The 15,109-nt window shown below is 36.9% G+C and overlaps 1 long non-coding RNA gene across 1 annotated transcript in view; it reads right to left on the bottom strand.

Moving 5' to 3' along the window:
• Positions 1–679: 679 nt before the first annotated feature.
• LOC308549970 overlaps positions 680–15,109 on the bottom strand; it is a 42,712-nt gene continuing 28,282 nt past the window's right edge. The window contains exons 2-4 of the long non-coding RNA XR_013997823.1: positions 6,660–6,833; positions 2,064–2,230; positions 680–1,975 (exon numbers count right to left, since the gene is read on the bottom strand). This is a non-coding gene — a long non-coding RNA (uncharacterized lncRNA). The remainder of the gene's footprint in view (positions 1,976–2,063; positions 2,231–6,659; positions 6,834–15,109) is intronic.

Raw genomic sequence — 15,109 nt, 5'->3', positions numbered from 1 at the left:
AGAAGAACTCAATAAACAGAAAAATAACCTGCCAGTATTTATAACATTTAGAACAATTATTTTGGTTTAGGGAAGCCTTTCTAGTCTCTATTTTTGTGCCAGTTCAGTGAAATAGACTCATCTAGAAAGGTTTCTTAGACTTTTCTGTGTTGTCCTGACTAAGCTCTCTTCCTCCAGCACAATTCCTGGTAAAGATCAGGTGGGGCGGGGGTGGGGGATGTGGACAGATGGGTTCCAACATAAAGTCATGCCAAGGCAACATCCTAGAACATGGACAATCTGCAATGCTTTCTGAGCATGCAGATTGAAATTGTGAAGCATTCTGCATTCCCCTTCCACAATTTGTAGTCTGAATTTGAGGTGAGTAGATATAGTCTTTGGTTTTGACTCTTTGGAGAACTTAAGTCTACCAAACAAAAGACTGCAACAGCACCACTGAAGCTGTTATAAGGAAGAGACTTCAGAGCTCTAACTCTGATTTTAGAAATTAGATATTTAGAAATAAGTGACAATATATTTTAGACAAATAAAATACTTACAATTTTTAAAACTTTCCAGAGTGAAGCTCTGGAAGTAACAACATTCAGATACTAATTTTGATAATGGGTAGTTTAAACAACGTATGGTAGCATTTATAAAAATATAATGATCATAATTAATTCATTAGACACTTATATTTCTGTCATGTTCTTGCATAGGTGTTTCTTTATTCTGCAGGATCAATGGTTCTTTTGGTGACATACCATGTAGCAGATGGAAAACATTAACTACTATTTTCTATACTTGTCAAAGATGTTTTGTAATCATTATTCCAATTATATATATATATATTGTACTAAGTCACAGAAAAGAAAATATTCATAATAAAGTGAACCATTTGTGTTAAATGAAAAATAAGCTAGACTTTAAAATGAAAATAAATATGAATTGGATCTTGAACTGTACAGAAATTTTAAGTTAAAAGCCATACAGAAATAAAATGATAAGGATTTGACTTTGCTTTCTTAAACCTTTATACAACAGTTCTATACATTTTTAGCATTTAAAAAGCACAAGTTATGTCTTATACTTCACAAGTATAAGAGCTGCTAACAATTTGTCATCAACACAAATTTGTTAACTAACCAAAAGAGAATATTCTGAAGCTATTGACCTGATTTTATCATTGGAACTAAGTCAGCCACGACCTCCAATCTGACAGTTATGTTCAGTATGAAATAAACTTTGTGATATGTTCAGGACTTTAACAAATTTATGAATTACTATTGATGTTTTTAACATCACACCTAAAGAATTTTTGAGCTAGTAAAGAGCTAGGCAGTTACCTGGTTCATCTACTTTATTTTACACAAAACTGAGGTGGTAACAATGAGATTTTAAATAGTTTATTCCTGTTGATTGGGATCCATTAGTCCTCTGTTTCTCAATATTTTCCTCCTCTGTATTTTTAGCAAAGGAAGTTCTGCAGCTCTGGTTTCTTTACTTTGGTCTGTTTTTATATGGTGACTAATGGAATATATTTCTTGGTTTGCTAACTCTACTATCTTTTGGCTGTTTGGTAGAAATACTTTTCCTAAGCCTGTAAATTATTATACTCTCAGTGGCCATGATGAAAACAGTCCGCATTATCTTAATAGCTGTCTTCTAACTTTTACAGCACCACTTGCTGATTAATTGACTTAAAGAAATTAGAACTCTCTCAGTTAAAGTGAAGGAAACTTCTATTTTAAAAAGTAATTTATTAAATGCATACACTGGACTCTTACAAACCAACTTAGTTTCTGCAAGGTCTGGGGTGTAGCTGAGCCTCAGGTACCTCTGGTACCAAGCCTTAAATGCCATCAAGATTCCCAGGGACTCATCTGATTTTCTGTCCATCGTGGCTTCTTTCTTTTTGAATGCAAATGAGTTTTTCTCCAAGAGTCTACTGGCACATCTGAGTTTGAATCTTAACAGTTTCCCAATTGAATGTAAACTGTAATTGAAAAAAAATTAAAATTAAGAAAAAAACATTTCCCAAATCCAGTTCTAAAATTTTAGGAAAAAGACACTTATTGGCTTACCCTGAGTCATGTGCTGCTTATAGACCAACTGACTGAGACCAGGAAATGAATTACCAGAGTAACAATATCTTGGTTCAGGTGCCCGCTCTTGGTCCAATCAACTGTATCCAGGAAGTGGGTCATAGTGCCCTCCAATATAACCAGGAATTTTAGGAAAAGAGCAATTCCTAGAATAAGAATGCCAGACAAACAACTGCTGTAAAGGCCATTGTGTGGCCAAACTTTATATGTGCTCTCCCTGGGATCCTAAATCATCATTCCAATCCCCCCTTTCCCTAGCCATGCAGAAACAGGTCAAAAATTTTAAAGCAATCTAAAGAACATGTGCCATATCAGGATTTTTTATAACTTTAATAGTGTAAAAGATGATATATACAAAAGGTTATATGCAACACTAATGTTAATTAAGAGCCACAAAAATAAACACCTGTGAATCTGTAACCAGGGCTGAGGAAATAGCATATTACAAACAACACTGAAACTCCTCGTGTGCACACTCTGCAACACTCCTCTAACATCTTATTTAATATATTAAATAAATATTAATATATTCCCTCTTTTAGGCAGGAAGACAACAGGAGGAAATAATGTAGGTTATAGATTAGAATTTTACCTTTTCCACTTAAAAAAGCATGAGATTAGGCAAGTTATTAATTCCCCTGTGCCTCTATTTCTTAATCTGTAAAATGGAATTAAATTGTTCTCATCTCATAGAGATGTTTGAGGATTATATGAGAAAATGCAACATTCTTTGTAATAGTGAAAATCTGGAACCTGGAAACAATATAATATAAATATTCATTAATAAGAAACAAGTTAAACAAATTGGTAGACCCTAACAATTGACTACTGTGAAGCAATTAATATCACACTTACATGTGTTTATTTCCCAGACAGAGGGGCAGGGTTCCTCCTACAAGGCATGGGACCATTTTCCCCAGTCACTTTTGTTTGTAAAGGTGAGGCCAGAGCTCAGTCTGGAGCATAGAGGCTGAGACAAAGACGGAATATGCTTTCTTGTGTCATAATGAAGTGGAAAGGTCATTACTGAGTTTTGGCTTTCTCGTGTGGAGGACAGATGGGCAAAGACAGGGGCTTGGGGACCTGAACAAGAGAGGATGCACAGAAGCTTTGGTGGTCAGCGAGAAGCAGGATTGTCTGTAGCGTGGCAAAGTCAAGATGTGAAACACCCAGAAAGGGGCACCCTATGGTGGTGGTGGTGAGTGGGGAGGTTATTGCCAAACTACAACCGGTAGGCTAAATTCAGCACACCACCTAGTTTTGTATGGCCCAGGAGCTAAGAATAGTTTTTACATTAAAATGGTTGAGAAAGAAAAAGAATAATATTTCATGACACATGAAAATTATGTGAAATTTAAGTTTCCGTGTCCACAGCTACAGTTTTATTGAATCACACTGCCCGTTTATTTGCATATTTTCTTTTCTTTCCTTTTTTTTTTTTTTTTTAAATATGTCTTTATTGATTTCAGAGAGAGGAAAGGAGAGGGAGAGAGAGAGATAGAAACATCAATGATGAGAGAGTCATTGATCGAGCCCGCAACCTGGGCATGTGCCCTGACCAGGAATCAAACCCCGATCACCTGGATCCTAGGTCGACGCTCAACTGCTGAGCCACGCCCGGTCGGGCTTTTTTTTAAAAAAATTTTTTTTATTTGCATATTTTCTGTGGCTGCTTCTCCCATGGCAGAGTTGAGTAGTTCTGACAGCGACCATCTGGCTCCAAAAGCCAAAAATATTTACTTATGTGGCCCTCTCTCTCTAAGCATGTCTTCTGATGAGGATTAAAAAATACTGCTTTGCTCCTCTACTTGGGATATGCTCTAGGAACCTACTGTGTAGATCAATTTAGAAATAATAGTAGTTTAGATTAGGGTGTTAGGAAGTGGATGGATTGGGATAGTTGGGGAAGGGAGAGCCAAAAAAAATTGCTAGTAATTGGATGTTCAATGTGAGAGAAATAAAGGAGTCAAGAGTGACTCTCAAGCCTTTGGCTTGAGCATTTTTGGGTGAATGGTGGTGTCATTTACTAAGCTGATGACACAAAAAACCAACCATATTTATGTTGGCAGGAAGAGATGAAGAATTTTGGTTTTTGACATATTACATTTGAGGTGAAGGGGTTTTGTTGTTAATATCCTCAGTTGACAAACAGTTGCTAACATTGGTCCTTTAATTTAAAAGTTTTACCATTCCATAAATATTTTAAAGCAGTGATTTCCTGTTGTAGATCATTATTAGGAGATGTGTTAGTATTTATAAATATCTCCTGGTAAAACATGTCTAAAAAAATAGAAGGATTTTCATTTTTAAGAAATTAACTATCTTTCACCAATTAGACTGTTGAAATCAAATGTTCCTGATTTTATCATTTTCCCAAAGTAGCTACATTATGATAGAATTAAAACATTAGTCTAATATTAGATTGGTGGATTTACATTGGTATAAATTCACAGCAGTAGCTAGACCAAATCCTTTCTGTTTCATGCTACTGTCTGTAAAATTAAGGCCCCTATGATTTTATGAGACATCTATATCCATCACAACATCTCCAAAGATGAAATTCAAGAATTTATGTAAACTAAAAAAAAAATTTTTTTTCAGCATCATGGGTGATACCAGAATACAATGTGTTTTAAATACTGAAAGATGTTGTTAGTATTTAGCAGAGTCATATAGCATGTTTGAATTTTCCCTCTTATTTGGTCAATGAAACCATAAAATAATTCCCTATGATGTCAGCAGTCACATTGTGAATTTGAATATTTGTGAGCAGAGTTCCTCCATGACTCCGAAATTCTAAACTGGTATCAGAATCCAAAGTGTGATATTATAACATTTTAAAAATAGTAATGAAGTGATGAGTTCTTCCATGTTTCTCTGGCAATAGAGGAAAAGCTAATTATATTTTTCTTTTAGAAAAAAATAAATTATGAAAGAAAAATCTAAAATTTCCAAGAATCTGAATATCTTTCAATGACTTTCATTTCCTAATATCGAATGATTTTATTCAGTAGGTGTACAAGCCTCTACTTTGAAAATGTACATAGCAAAAATGATGCAAAAGCAAAAAGATCATCCTTGGAGACAGAAACTGAATGTTGTAATTTTATTGATCATGAATTTATTTGAAACTAGACTGTAGCCATATTAAAAACATGTTCATGTTGAGCCTATTTGGGTCACCTAATGGGTAATTTAAGAGTCTCTTTATAAATACAAACAGTGTAAATAACCAAGCATTAGTGAAGTCCCTATGATGTTTTTTTAGGTCCATAACATTTATTTCTACAGATTTCTCTTTGTGGATCTATGACCTGTATCCCCAAACCAGAGTTCAGTGTATTTGGTTAGGAAACACACACATACACACACACGGCCTGTTCCATAGAGGGTCCCAAGAGTGCTTTATCTTGGTCCATAAGAGCAAGAGCTTTCAGTGCTGATGAAAACTGGAAAAGACATTGAGAGTAACAATTTCAGGGGACCCCTGTTCTCTCTCTGCTTCAGTTATCAGTTCACTGCTCCTTTTTTGTGATCTTTTCACAATCATGAAAGAGGTTTAGAAACATGATATTTCTGAATAAAGTTGACAATGAAATCCTACTGGCACAAATAAAAATTGGTCTTAGTGCAGTTACATGAGTCACAGGCACAGACATCTGAGAGCAACGGCTAATGTATGTCTAACATTTACTTTGCGCTCCCTCTATATCATTTAATCATCAAAACAGCAATATGATGTAGGCATTATGATTAGTCCCATTTTACAGATAAGGAAATGGGCCTCAGTGACTAAGTAACTTGTCCCAATCTATCCAGCCACTAAGTGGGCCAGCTGGAAACACTATCATGGTTCTCTAAGCAGTGACATCGGTAAAGCCTCCAAGAGCAGCCTCCATGGTTTCCCAGGCTTCTGGGACTAACCCCAGGTGAGGCACACAACACCTCCTCCTCACCAACTTTTCAGGAGACCCACTACAGTGCTAGGCCCTTGGGTAGAGAGTAATTAATACCTGTTCTTAAAAAGCAATATCCGGGAGGCTGAAGAGAGCTAATGGTATTTAAAGCTAGAACGACTCAGCCAACTAACACTGCTACTCATCTGGCAAAATCTGGTCAATGGGTGAAACGAAAAAACAGTAATTGTCTAATAAAAACTCTGCTTCCTTTTCCTGCAAGTTAATTTGAAAAAGGAATCTACTTTTAGCATGTAAAAACCTAGTGTTGAAAGGGACCTTAGAAGCAAAGAACAGATTATTCTAGTTTATTTCTATTTTAAGTAAATTCTTGAACATGAATGAGTCTTTTGCTTTAAAATTTTATATGTTTGGAAGTTTTGTAATAGCAAAAGATGACTGGTTTTCTGGCCTTAAGCTTCTCCAGAGGAAAATCTTACCCTGAAAGCATTTCTAGCTAAAAAGCTTCAGCAAGCCCTGGCACCAGTTTGGAGTCCTGAACAACCTTGTTCTTGCTCAAACTGTTTCCCTGAAAAGTCATTTAAATTTAGGCTTTGCCAAATGTTTATGCTACCTTAAACGCTCCTGCTTTCCAGAATTCAGCTCCAGTCAAACTTACCTTGTTGCCTCTCCTGGCTAATCTGGTTCTGTGCACCTGAGCAGGGTCCAGATCCAGAGGCTGTAATGCACTTAGGCAGGATTTTCCCTTTGGACTGCCAGCCTCACTCAGGCCAGGGGGGTGGTGATTCAAGTTGAAACTAACATTGGTGCAGTCCAAGCTTTTGGTTTTGATCTGTAGAAAAAAGTATTTGTAACGTGTGCCAGGGAAATGCAATAAAAAAAAATAATAACATGCAGAGAATTGTTATCTAAGAGTCAGATTGCGTTATGGTCCCTTGGCTGGGATGTTAAACATGCTGTATTACAAGGGGAAAATGTAAAGTGGAGGATTCCAACCAAGGTTTCAGTATCAAACACCCTTTTAAAGGAGATTGGAGTTTAAGTACTTCTTCTGAAGGACTTTGAGGCCATCCGTTGGCTTCTCAAGAAGTCAACCCACTTGCTGATGCTGCTCTTGTCTTGTCCCAAATAATGAAAGTATTGGAAAGTGATGAATCACAAAGCCTGGAAGAATTTTCCCATTCTTGTGCTCATTGTTTGGCATGAGACCGTATGACTATATAATATGCTTTAAAAATTAGCTACGAAAGGAGATCTCTTGAATTCTGAGATTGATTTATATTTCAGGTAAATTTTTACTTGTACAACATAGACTCAAATTGACATCAAGGTGACTTATTTCTTCTTTCCCTTCAATCAGTTTTTATCTATGGAATGGGGTGTATAGTTATAAAACATTATTCATCTAATGATCACACACAAAAAATCTTAAAAATGAGTTGTCAAAATGACTTCAGTTCTCCACTTTTGTTGTTGCTAATCTTCACCTGAGGATATTTTTTCCATTGATATTTTTAGAGATAGTAGAGGGAAGGAGGGAGGTGGGGAGAGAGAGAGAGAGAGAGAGAGAGAGAGAGAGAGAGAGAAATCCATGAGAGAGAGACACACATTGAATGGTTGCCTCCCACACCTGCCCTGACTGGGGCTGGGGATTGAACCTGCAACCCAGGTATGTGCCCTTGACTTGGAATCGAACTCAAGACCCTTTGGAGCGAGGGCCGAGGCTCTAACCACTTAGCCACACTGGCCAGGGCAATTCTCCATATTTTAGTGTACTGCAGATATATCATTTATCATCCAATTACATACACTCCAGTTTTTATTTCTCTGGTTAATTATTATTTATTATTAATATTTTAAAGAGTATCTAATGCTCACAGGTCTTGAGGATATGCATAACAATCTTCTTGAATTAAGTTAAAATCGATTGCAACGTGTGCCTAAAAATTAAAATTTATCATTAGTAAGCAAAAGCAATACTTTAGGTAGAGCCTAAGTGGTGGGTATATGGGCAATCCCTGTAGAATTCTTTCAGCTTTTCCTGTATGTGTGAAAACTTAAATAACAAAGAGTTGTAAAAGAAATAAATTAGACTTATCTGATATGTCCATTATAATACCTAAGAAAATGCACAAAAGGACAAAAACTGGTAACTAAGGGGGAAAAAAGACTGCAAAATTGAAAGACTGTTCCACTATTCTATCACTGGGGTTGGGCTAAAATACCCATTTGGGGCTATATGTGCTGTGAATTCTAAATTCACCTCAACTGCCTGTCCAGAATGAGGGACATTCTTGGACTAAAACTATACAAGATGCATATGAGCTCTGATGTAAGTTGGTTAGAGTTCTGCCCCGTCTCCACTTACGTACATCCAGCCCCACTACATTGCTCTTTTCTTTCCACATCTATTCAAATTTTAAAACTTCTGTCACACTTCTGGCAGGCAGTGATATGTTTCAATATAAAATGATTTTATGAAAGAATTACAGCCAAGAGGAAAGAAAGGAAGAGCCCCAAGAACAGTGCCTGTATGGGTTACACTTTCACAAATGTCACGAGAGAGCTAGTGATGATGGTCAGTTCTTTAACACAGCTAGAAAGCTCACACTCCAGAAGGAAAGGTCTCCACTACCCATACCACTCCCCTTAGGGCAAAGTATTGGTGACAGTGACCTGGGTATCAAAGCCAAGCTTTGATGCTGAGTTGGTCTAAACCCAGATATTGACATTTTTTGGTGCTCTTCATTTGATCTGCAAATTCTTGCTTTTATTTGGTATTATTTCCCTTCAGCCTAAAAACCTTTTATTTGTATTTCTTGCAGTGACTGTATGTTGGCAATTAATTCTCTCGGCCTTACTCTGTTTAAAAATGTTTTTACCTTGCCTTCTTTTTTTAAAATTATTTTTTAATTAAATATGTCTTTATTGATTTCAGAGAGAGGAAGGGAGAGGGAGAGAGAGAGAGATAGAAACATCTATGGTGAGAGAGTCATTGACCGGCTGCCTCCTGCACGCCCCCTACTGGGGATCGAGCCTGCAACCCCGGCATGTGCCCTGACTGGGAATCGAACCTCAGTTGCCTGGGTCATAGGTTGATGCTCAACTGCTGAGCCATGCTGGCCGGGCTTGCCTTCATTTTTGAAGGATATTTTCATTGGGCATAGAATGTTAGCTTGGCAGGGTTTTTTTTCTCCTTTCATGACTTTAAAGCTGTGTTCTAGTGTTTTCTGGTCTTTATTGTTTCTGGGACAATTCAACTATCATTCTTATCATTATTTCCCTAAAAGTAATGATTTCCCTCCATCCTCTGGATGCTCTTAAGATTTTGCCCAGCCAGGAGTGGCTCAGCGGTTGAGCATCGACCTAGGATCCAGGCGATTGGGGTTCGATTCCCGGTCAGGGCACATGCCCGGGTTACGGGCTCGATCAATGACTCTCTCATCATTGATGTTTCTCTCTCTCTCTCTCCCTCTCCTTTCCTCTCTCTGAAATCAATAAAGATATATTTTAAAAAAAAAAAGATTTGCTCTTTGTCTTTGTTTTTTAGCAGTTTGACTTTGATATGTGTAGAAGCAGTTTTCTTTGTGTGTATCTTGCTTGAAGTCCACTCAGATTCTTGAATCTGTGGATTAATATTATTAATCAATTGAAGAAATTTACCAACCATTATTTCTTCAAATTTTTCCTATATTACACTTTCTCTGCTCTCCTTCTGGGACTCTGATTACATGTACAATGTTAGGACATCATTGTTATTGTCCCAAAGAACTCAGACTCTCTATCTTTTTTAACCACCTCTTTCCCTGTTTTAGTTATATTTGGGTCATTTTAATTGATTTATCTACAAGCTCATTGAATTTTTTCTTCCTCTACTGTATCCAGTCTGTTAAGTCCATTGAATGATTCTCATATCTGTTAAGTTTTTATTTCTAACATTTCTGTTTGTTTCTCTTTTATGTCAGCTCTTTGTGGATGTTGTCATGTGTTTATGCAGTGTCTATCTTTTACCCACTACATCTTTTCACATATTCATTATAGTTAGTTTAAAGTCCTTGTCTGATAAGCCCAACATCTGGGCCTGGGTTTGCTTTCATTGACTGCTTCTCTTTTCAACAATAGCTCACATTTTCTTCCTCCTTTGAATGTGTCATAATTCTTAGTATTATATCGGGCATTGTGAATAAAAGAACAATGGAGAGGGAGGTAACTAGTACTTACTCCCAGAAAAATGTATTCTGATTCCTCCCTCAGGCCCCTAGTCTTACAATACCAAAACTGGCAAGGATGTGAACTACAAGAGCTCACATGTAGAATGAATGAGTGCTTAAATTGGTACGTGGGCTTTTGGGGGATGGTTTAAAATTATATGATAATGCTCAAGATATGCCTACTCTATGTCTCAGAAATATCACTCTTGGCTATACCCTAAATACATATGCCATAATATTCATAGCAGTGCTATTGATACAATTACCAAAAAGTGGAACTGACCCAAATGGTCATCATCTGCAAAAAGAATAAACTGTGGCACTTTTATAAAATAGAATCTTATACAGCAATGAAATTGTATTAATTTCAGGTCCATACAATATAAATACATCTTATAAACAAATTTTTAAAAAGAAGACATATTATTCCACTTAGAAATTTTAAAAACAGAAAAAACTAAACATATTACTTATGGATGCATGAATATATGGTAGAAATGTGAAGGAAAGCAGAAAATGGTTAGCATAAAAGTTGGAATAAACAGTGACCTCTAATGGAGAAGTGGGGGTTAGGAGTAGGAAAGACTGCACATGTGGGTGGCTATTGTGCTAGAAAATTTCTATCTTGTAACCTACATGATGGTTGCACTGGCATATAGGTTTCTTAAATTATTTGTTAAATTATACATTTACATCTTCTATGTGGGTGACATTTCTGTGTGTGTGTGTGTGTGTGTGTGTGTGTGAGACAGAGAGAGAGAGAGAGAGAGAGAGAGAGATTGATTCTTAGTTTGATTTATGTGGTCCCAATAAACTTATTGTTCACTGAAGCAGACATTTGTCAACAACAGTAAATTTTTTGCTTAAAAATTTTGTCTTAAAAAAGTAAAGTGAAGATGAGAAAATAACCATTCAGTTATAAGAAGTCACTATTGTACTGTTCAGAGCTAGACAAAGATTGAACTGCTAAAGAACTGGTGAGCTGAAGCAAATCAGTTTCATCCAGTGACATTCTTGCCACTCTTGATCTGTGCTGAATTTTTGTAAGTTCATAGTGACTCCTTAAATAACTGTCTCCCCGTTTTCTCCTAGTAGTAGATGAGACCAGAGCAGAATAGCTCTGTATTTTTCAACTAAGGCCTCTTACACTATGGAGGAAGTGAATGCCTCACATCTACTCATTCAGAGTTTTGCTATGTCTTTGAAGGTATGAATTTCAAAGTACAGTAGCAAAAAAGAGTAACAGTTTAACTCTGAGTTTTGTTTGTAGGAGTTAGAAAGTAGATATTGTTAATTCAGGACCACTGCTGCAGGAATACCTCATTCCTGGTTTTGTCCTTTATTAGTTATAAAGACAACCTATAATCTTGTGGCTATATATATATATATATATATATATATAATCCATGACTTTAAATAGTACTAAGAGTTTATTGTGCAATTTTTAACTCCTCTGAAAAGAAAACTAAAATTTCATACTGTACATACACACAAAAAAACCCTCATCAAAATGATTTCCTATAAATGGACAAGTGTGGCTTCATATTCTCAAAAAGCAAAAAAGACTGCATGTTTCATATGAAAACAATTACACTGTGTATTCAAGTAAGAGGAAGTTAAAGAACTAAAAAAATCCTTTCAAGGGACAATGAATAGCTAAGAAAGTTAATGAAGGAAATAAATATATGCATTCAGGTCATGACATTGCCAATTTGGAACAAGCTGTCTTTGAATGTTTAAAATAATCATGCTGAAGAAAAGCACATTAAATCACAGTAATGTGGTTAAATTAGAGTAATAGGATAAAATTAGGCAAGAACTAAATTATTTATTATTTTCTTTAAAGACCAGTTTTGAAAAATCCTTCCAGGATGATTGGTTATGGTCTGAAAATGACACTTTAAGAAATAAAAGATTTTCCCAAAGATTTTTGTATGGTTGGTCCTTTTTTTTGGTTTAGAGAATGTCTATGAGTTTAAATCTCTTTGTTCTGATAAAGAATTTCTGCTCCTTTTCTGCAGTCAGTAGACCCTTCTACACCAGGTCAGTATCTCCAGTTTCCTTTGCACTCCTGCAACTAACACAAGCAAAGCAAATCAAGAGAACTCAAAGCCTGTGTGGCTCAGTTGGTTGGGTGTTGTCTGGTGCACTAAAAGGTTGCTGGTTCAATTCCATCAGGGCACATGCCCGGGTTGCTGGCTTGATCCCCCATAGGAGGCAATTGATTGATGTTCTGATGTTTCTCTTTTTTGCTACCTCTCCCTTCCTCTCTCTAAAAATCAATAATTTTTTTTTTTTTTTTAAAACAGAGAACTCAAAGGAAAGGACCATAATGTAAGCTTTGTATTTTTGTGTCCTATAGTATGCAGAACTCTCGGTTAAGAGGTAGGAGATCTGGATCCTAGACACTGCATAATTTAGAGCAAGACACTCAAACTTCATAGATCTTTTTTTTTTTTCATCTGTAAGCTAGGGAAACATCGCTGGAGGCAAAAATGACAAAACTGAAGCTGTCCTACTTGGGACACATCATGAGAAGGGAGGATTTTTTGGAAAAGATAATAATGGTGGGAAAAACAGAAGGCTGCAGGAAAAAAGAAAAATCATCTATGGGATGGATTGACTTCATAAAAATAGCCACAGGCCTGTGTCTACAGGAGCTGAGCAAGGCTGTTGAGGACAGGTCATTGTGGGCATCACTCATTCAAAGGATCGCCAGGAGTCGGAGCTGACTCAATAGCATGTAACAAACACACAAGCTAGGGATAAAATTACTGATCTTGCTTATAGCATTAGGTTGTTAAAAGGATCAAGTAACGTGTTGTGAAAATACAAAGTAAATTATAGGATCATTACTACTGCACTCTACAACTTTGTGCAGCTTGCTCCACGCCACTTTCCCAGCATCCTTTGCCCCTGACCCAGCTATGACCTTGCTGTTGGATTTCCAGGCCCCATCATGGAGCAGTGATGGGATGGCAGCAGTAGTCGTGTGGACAATGGAGATGAAGAACTGCACAGCAGTACTAATTGCTCCAGGTTACCAGCTACACCCTTTGTTAAATTCACTGCTGGGAAGAACATTTCTGACAATTATTGTGCAATAACAGAACTGTCCCTAAACAGTTTTTTTCTGGCCCTGAGTTATCTCATTCTGATCTCTAAGATTAAGATTTAGGATTGGTATAAAAGAGGGCTCTTACACTGAAGCAATCACCTCTGCCGGAAAGAGCTCCAACCACATTGCTGAATTATGAAATGAGTTAAGTGCAGTGGAATTTTGTTTACCAAGTATTGCTTGAGGAAAGCAGGACTGTACAGGTTTCAAAATGGTAACATTTTACAAAATATACATCTTTTAATGGGGTGAGGAGACGAATTTGTAGTGACTGTTTTCTAGACTTTTCTGGGGCTGAACACAAGCTTCGTATTGATATTACAGGTGCATCATTTATATAGGCTTGAACATAAAATCACTTTAGAATGAAAATTTCCATTTCTTATGAGAGTTCACAGGCTAAGAAAGGAATACTTTAAAGGTAAGGAATGTTAATATGTATATAGGCATCAACAAAGCTGGAAAACAAGACTAACCAGACTAACTTGCCTTACCACCAGCTTCTCAACAAGAGTGCCCTTGAGATTTTGAGCTGGCTGCGTCTCTATTGTAGGAGACTGTTCTACACACTGTACGATGTTTAGCAGTATCTGTGGCTTCTACTCATTAGATGCCAGTAGCATTCTCCCATTTGTGACAACCAAAAATGTTTCCAGACCTTGCCAAATGTTCCCTGTGGAGCAAAATCAATCTCTGTTGAAAATCACTGCATTAAAACCATTAATTTGCCCTAGCTGGTTTGGCTCAGTGGTTAGAGCGTCAGCCCACCATGGACTGAACGGTCTCAGGTTTGATTCTGGCCACGGGCACATCCCTTGGCTGCAGGCTCGATCCCAGGCCCTGGATGGGGTGCATGCGGGAAGCAACCAATCCATGTGTCTCTCACATCGATGTTTCTCTCTCTCTCTCTCTCCCTTCCACTCTCTCTGAAAGCAATGGAAAAAGTATCCTCTCGTGAGGATTAAAAACACACAAAACCAACCATTAATTTAATTTGCTGCATAAAAATATTATTTCTGCTTCTAGAAATTTGCTCTTATGAAGGACATGCTTTTCAAATAGTCAACGAGTTTTAGTTCTCACTAATTTTACTAACAATTATTTTGTGGCTTTGCAATATACAAAGTGCTTCTACATGCAATATTATGTAATTGAAAGAAGGAAAGGTGTTAATATTTATTATTCACTCTATGCCATCTTCTAAAGGACTTACTTCAAACACATTCTTCTATTTAAGTCTCCAAGTATCTCCTTGGGAATTATTTCCTCCATGTCATAGATGAGGAAACAAACTTAGAGATATTAAGCAGTTTTCCCAAGAAATGTAGATAATCTTGTTGTGTGTTTTTTTTTTATGTTGTTCTTTTTTGTGGACGCGCCTTTACTGATTTTAGGAGAGAGAGAGGTAGAAACATCCCTCTGTTGCCTCCCATACGCACCCCGACAGGGGACTGAACCCACAACCTAGGTCTGTGCCCTGACATGGAATTGAACCCATGACCTTTAGGTATATGGGACAACTCTCCAACCAACTGAGCCACACCCACCAGGGCTCAAGATTTACTATTTTTTGTCCCACATCACAGCTGTCAGTGAGACACTGATCATTTATACTTGAAGATGAAAACAGCATTTATAATCTACGTGTCAGAATTAAGATATCTCACAAAGGACCCAACTTAGTTTTTACACTTTTCCAGTTTACTGTTTGAGAGACTGGCCCCAAATCACAAAGTTGCAGGCATGTATCATCATTAAAAGAAAATTCAATTCAGTATT

Source organism: Miniopterus schreibersii (assembly GCF_964146895.1).
Source record: "Miniopterus schreibersii genome assembly, chromosome: 1".
Taxonomy (NCBI): Eukaryota; Metazoa; Chordata; class Mammalia; order Chiroptera; family Miniopteridae; genus Miniopterus; species Miniopterus schreibersii.
Note: the sequence above shows the minus strand (reverse complement) of the source record. Positions and strands in the feature narration are given on the sequence as shown.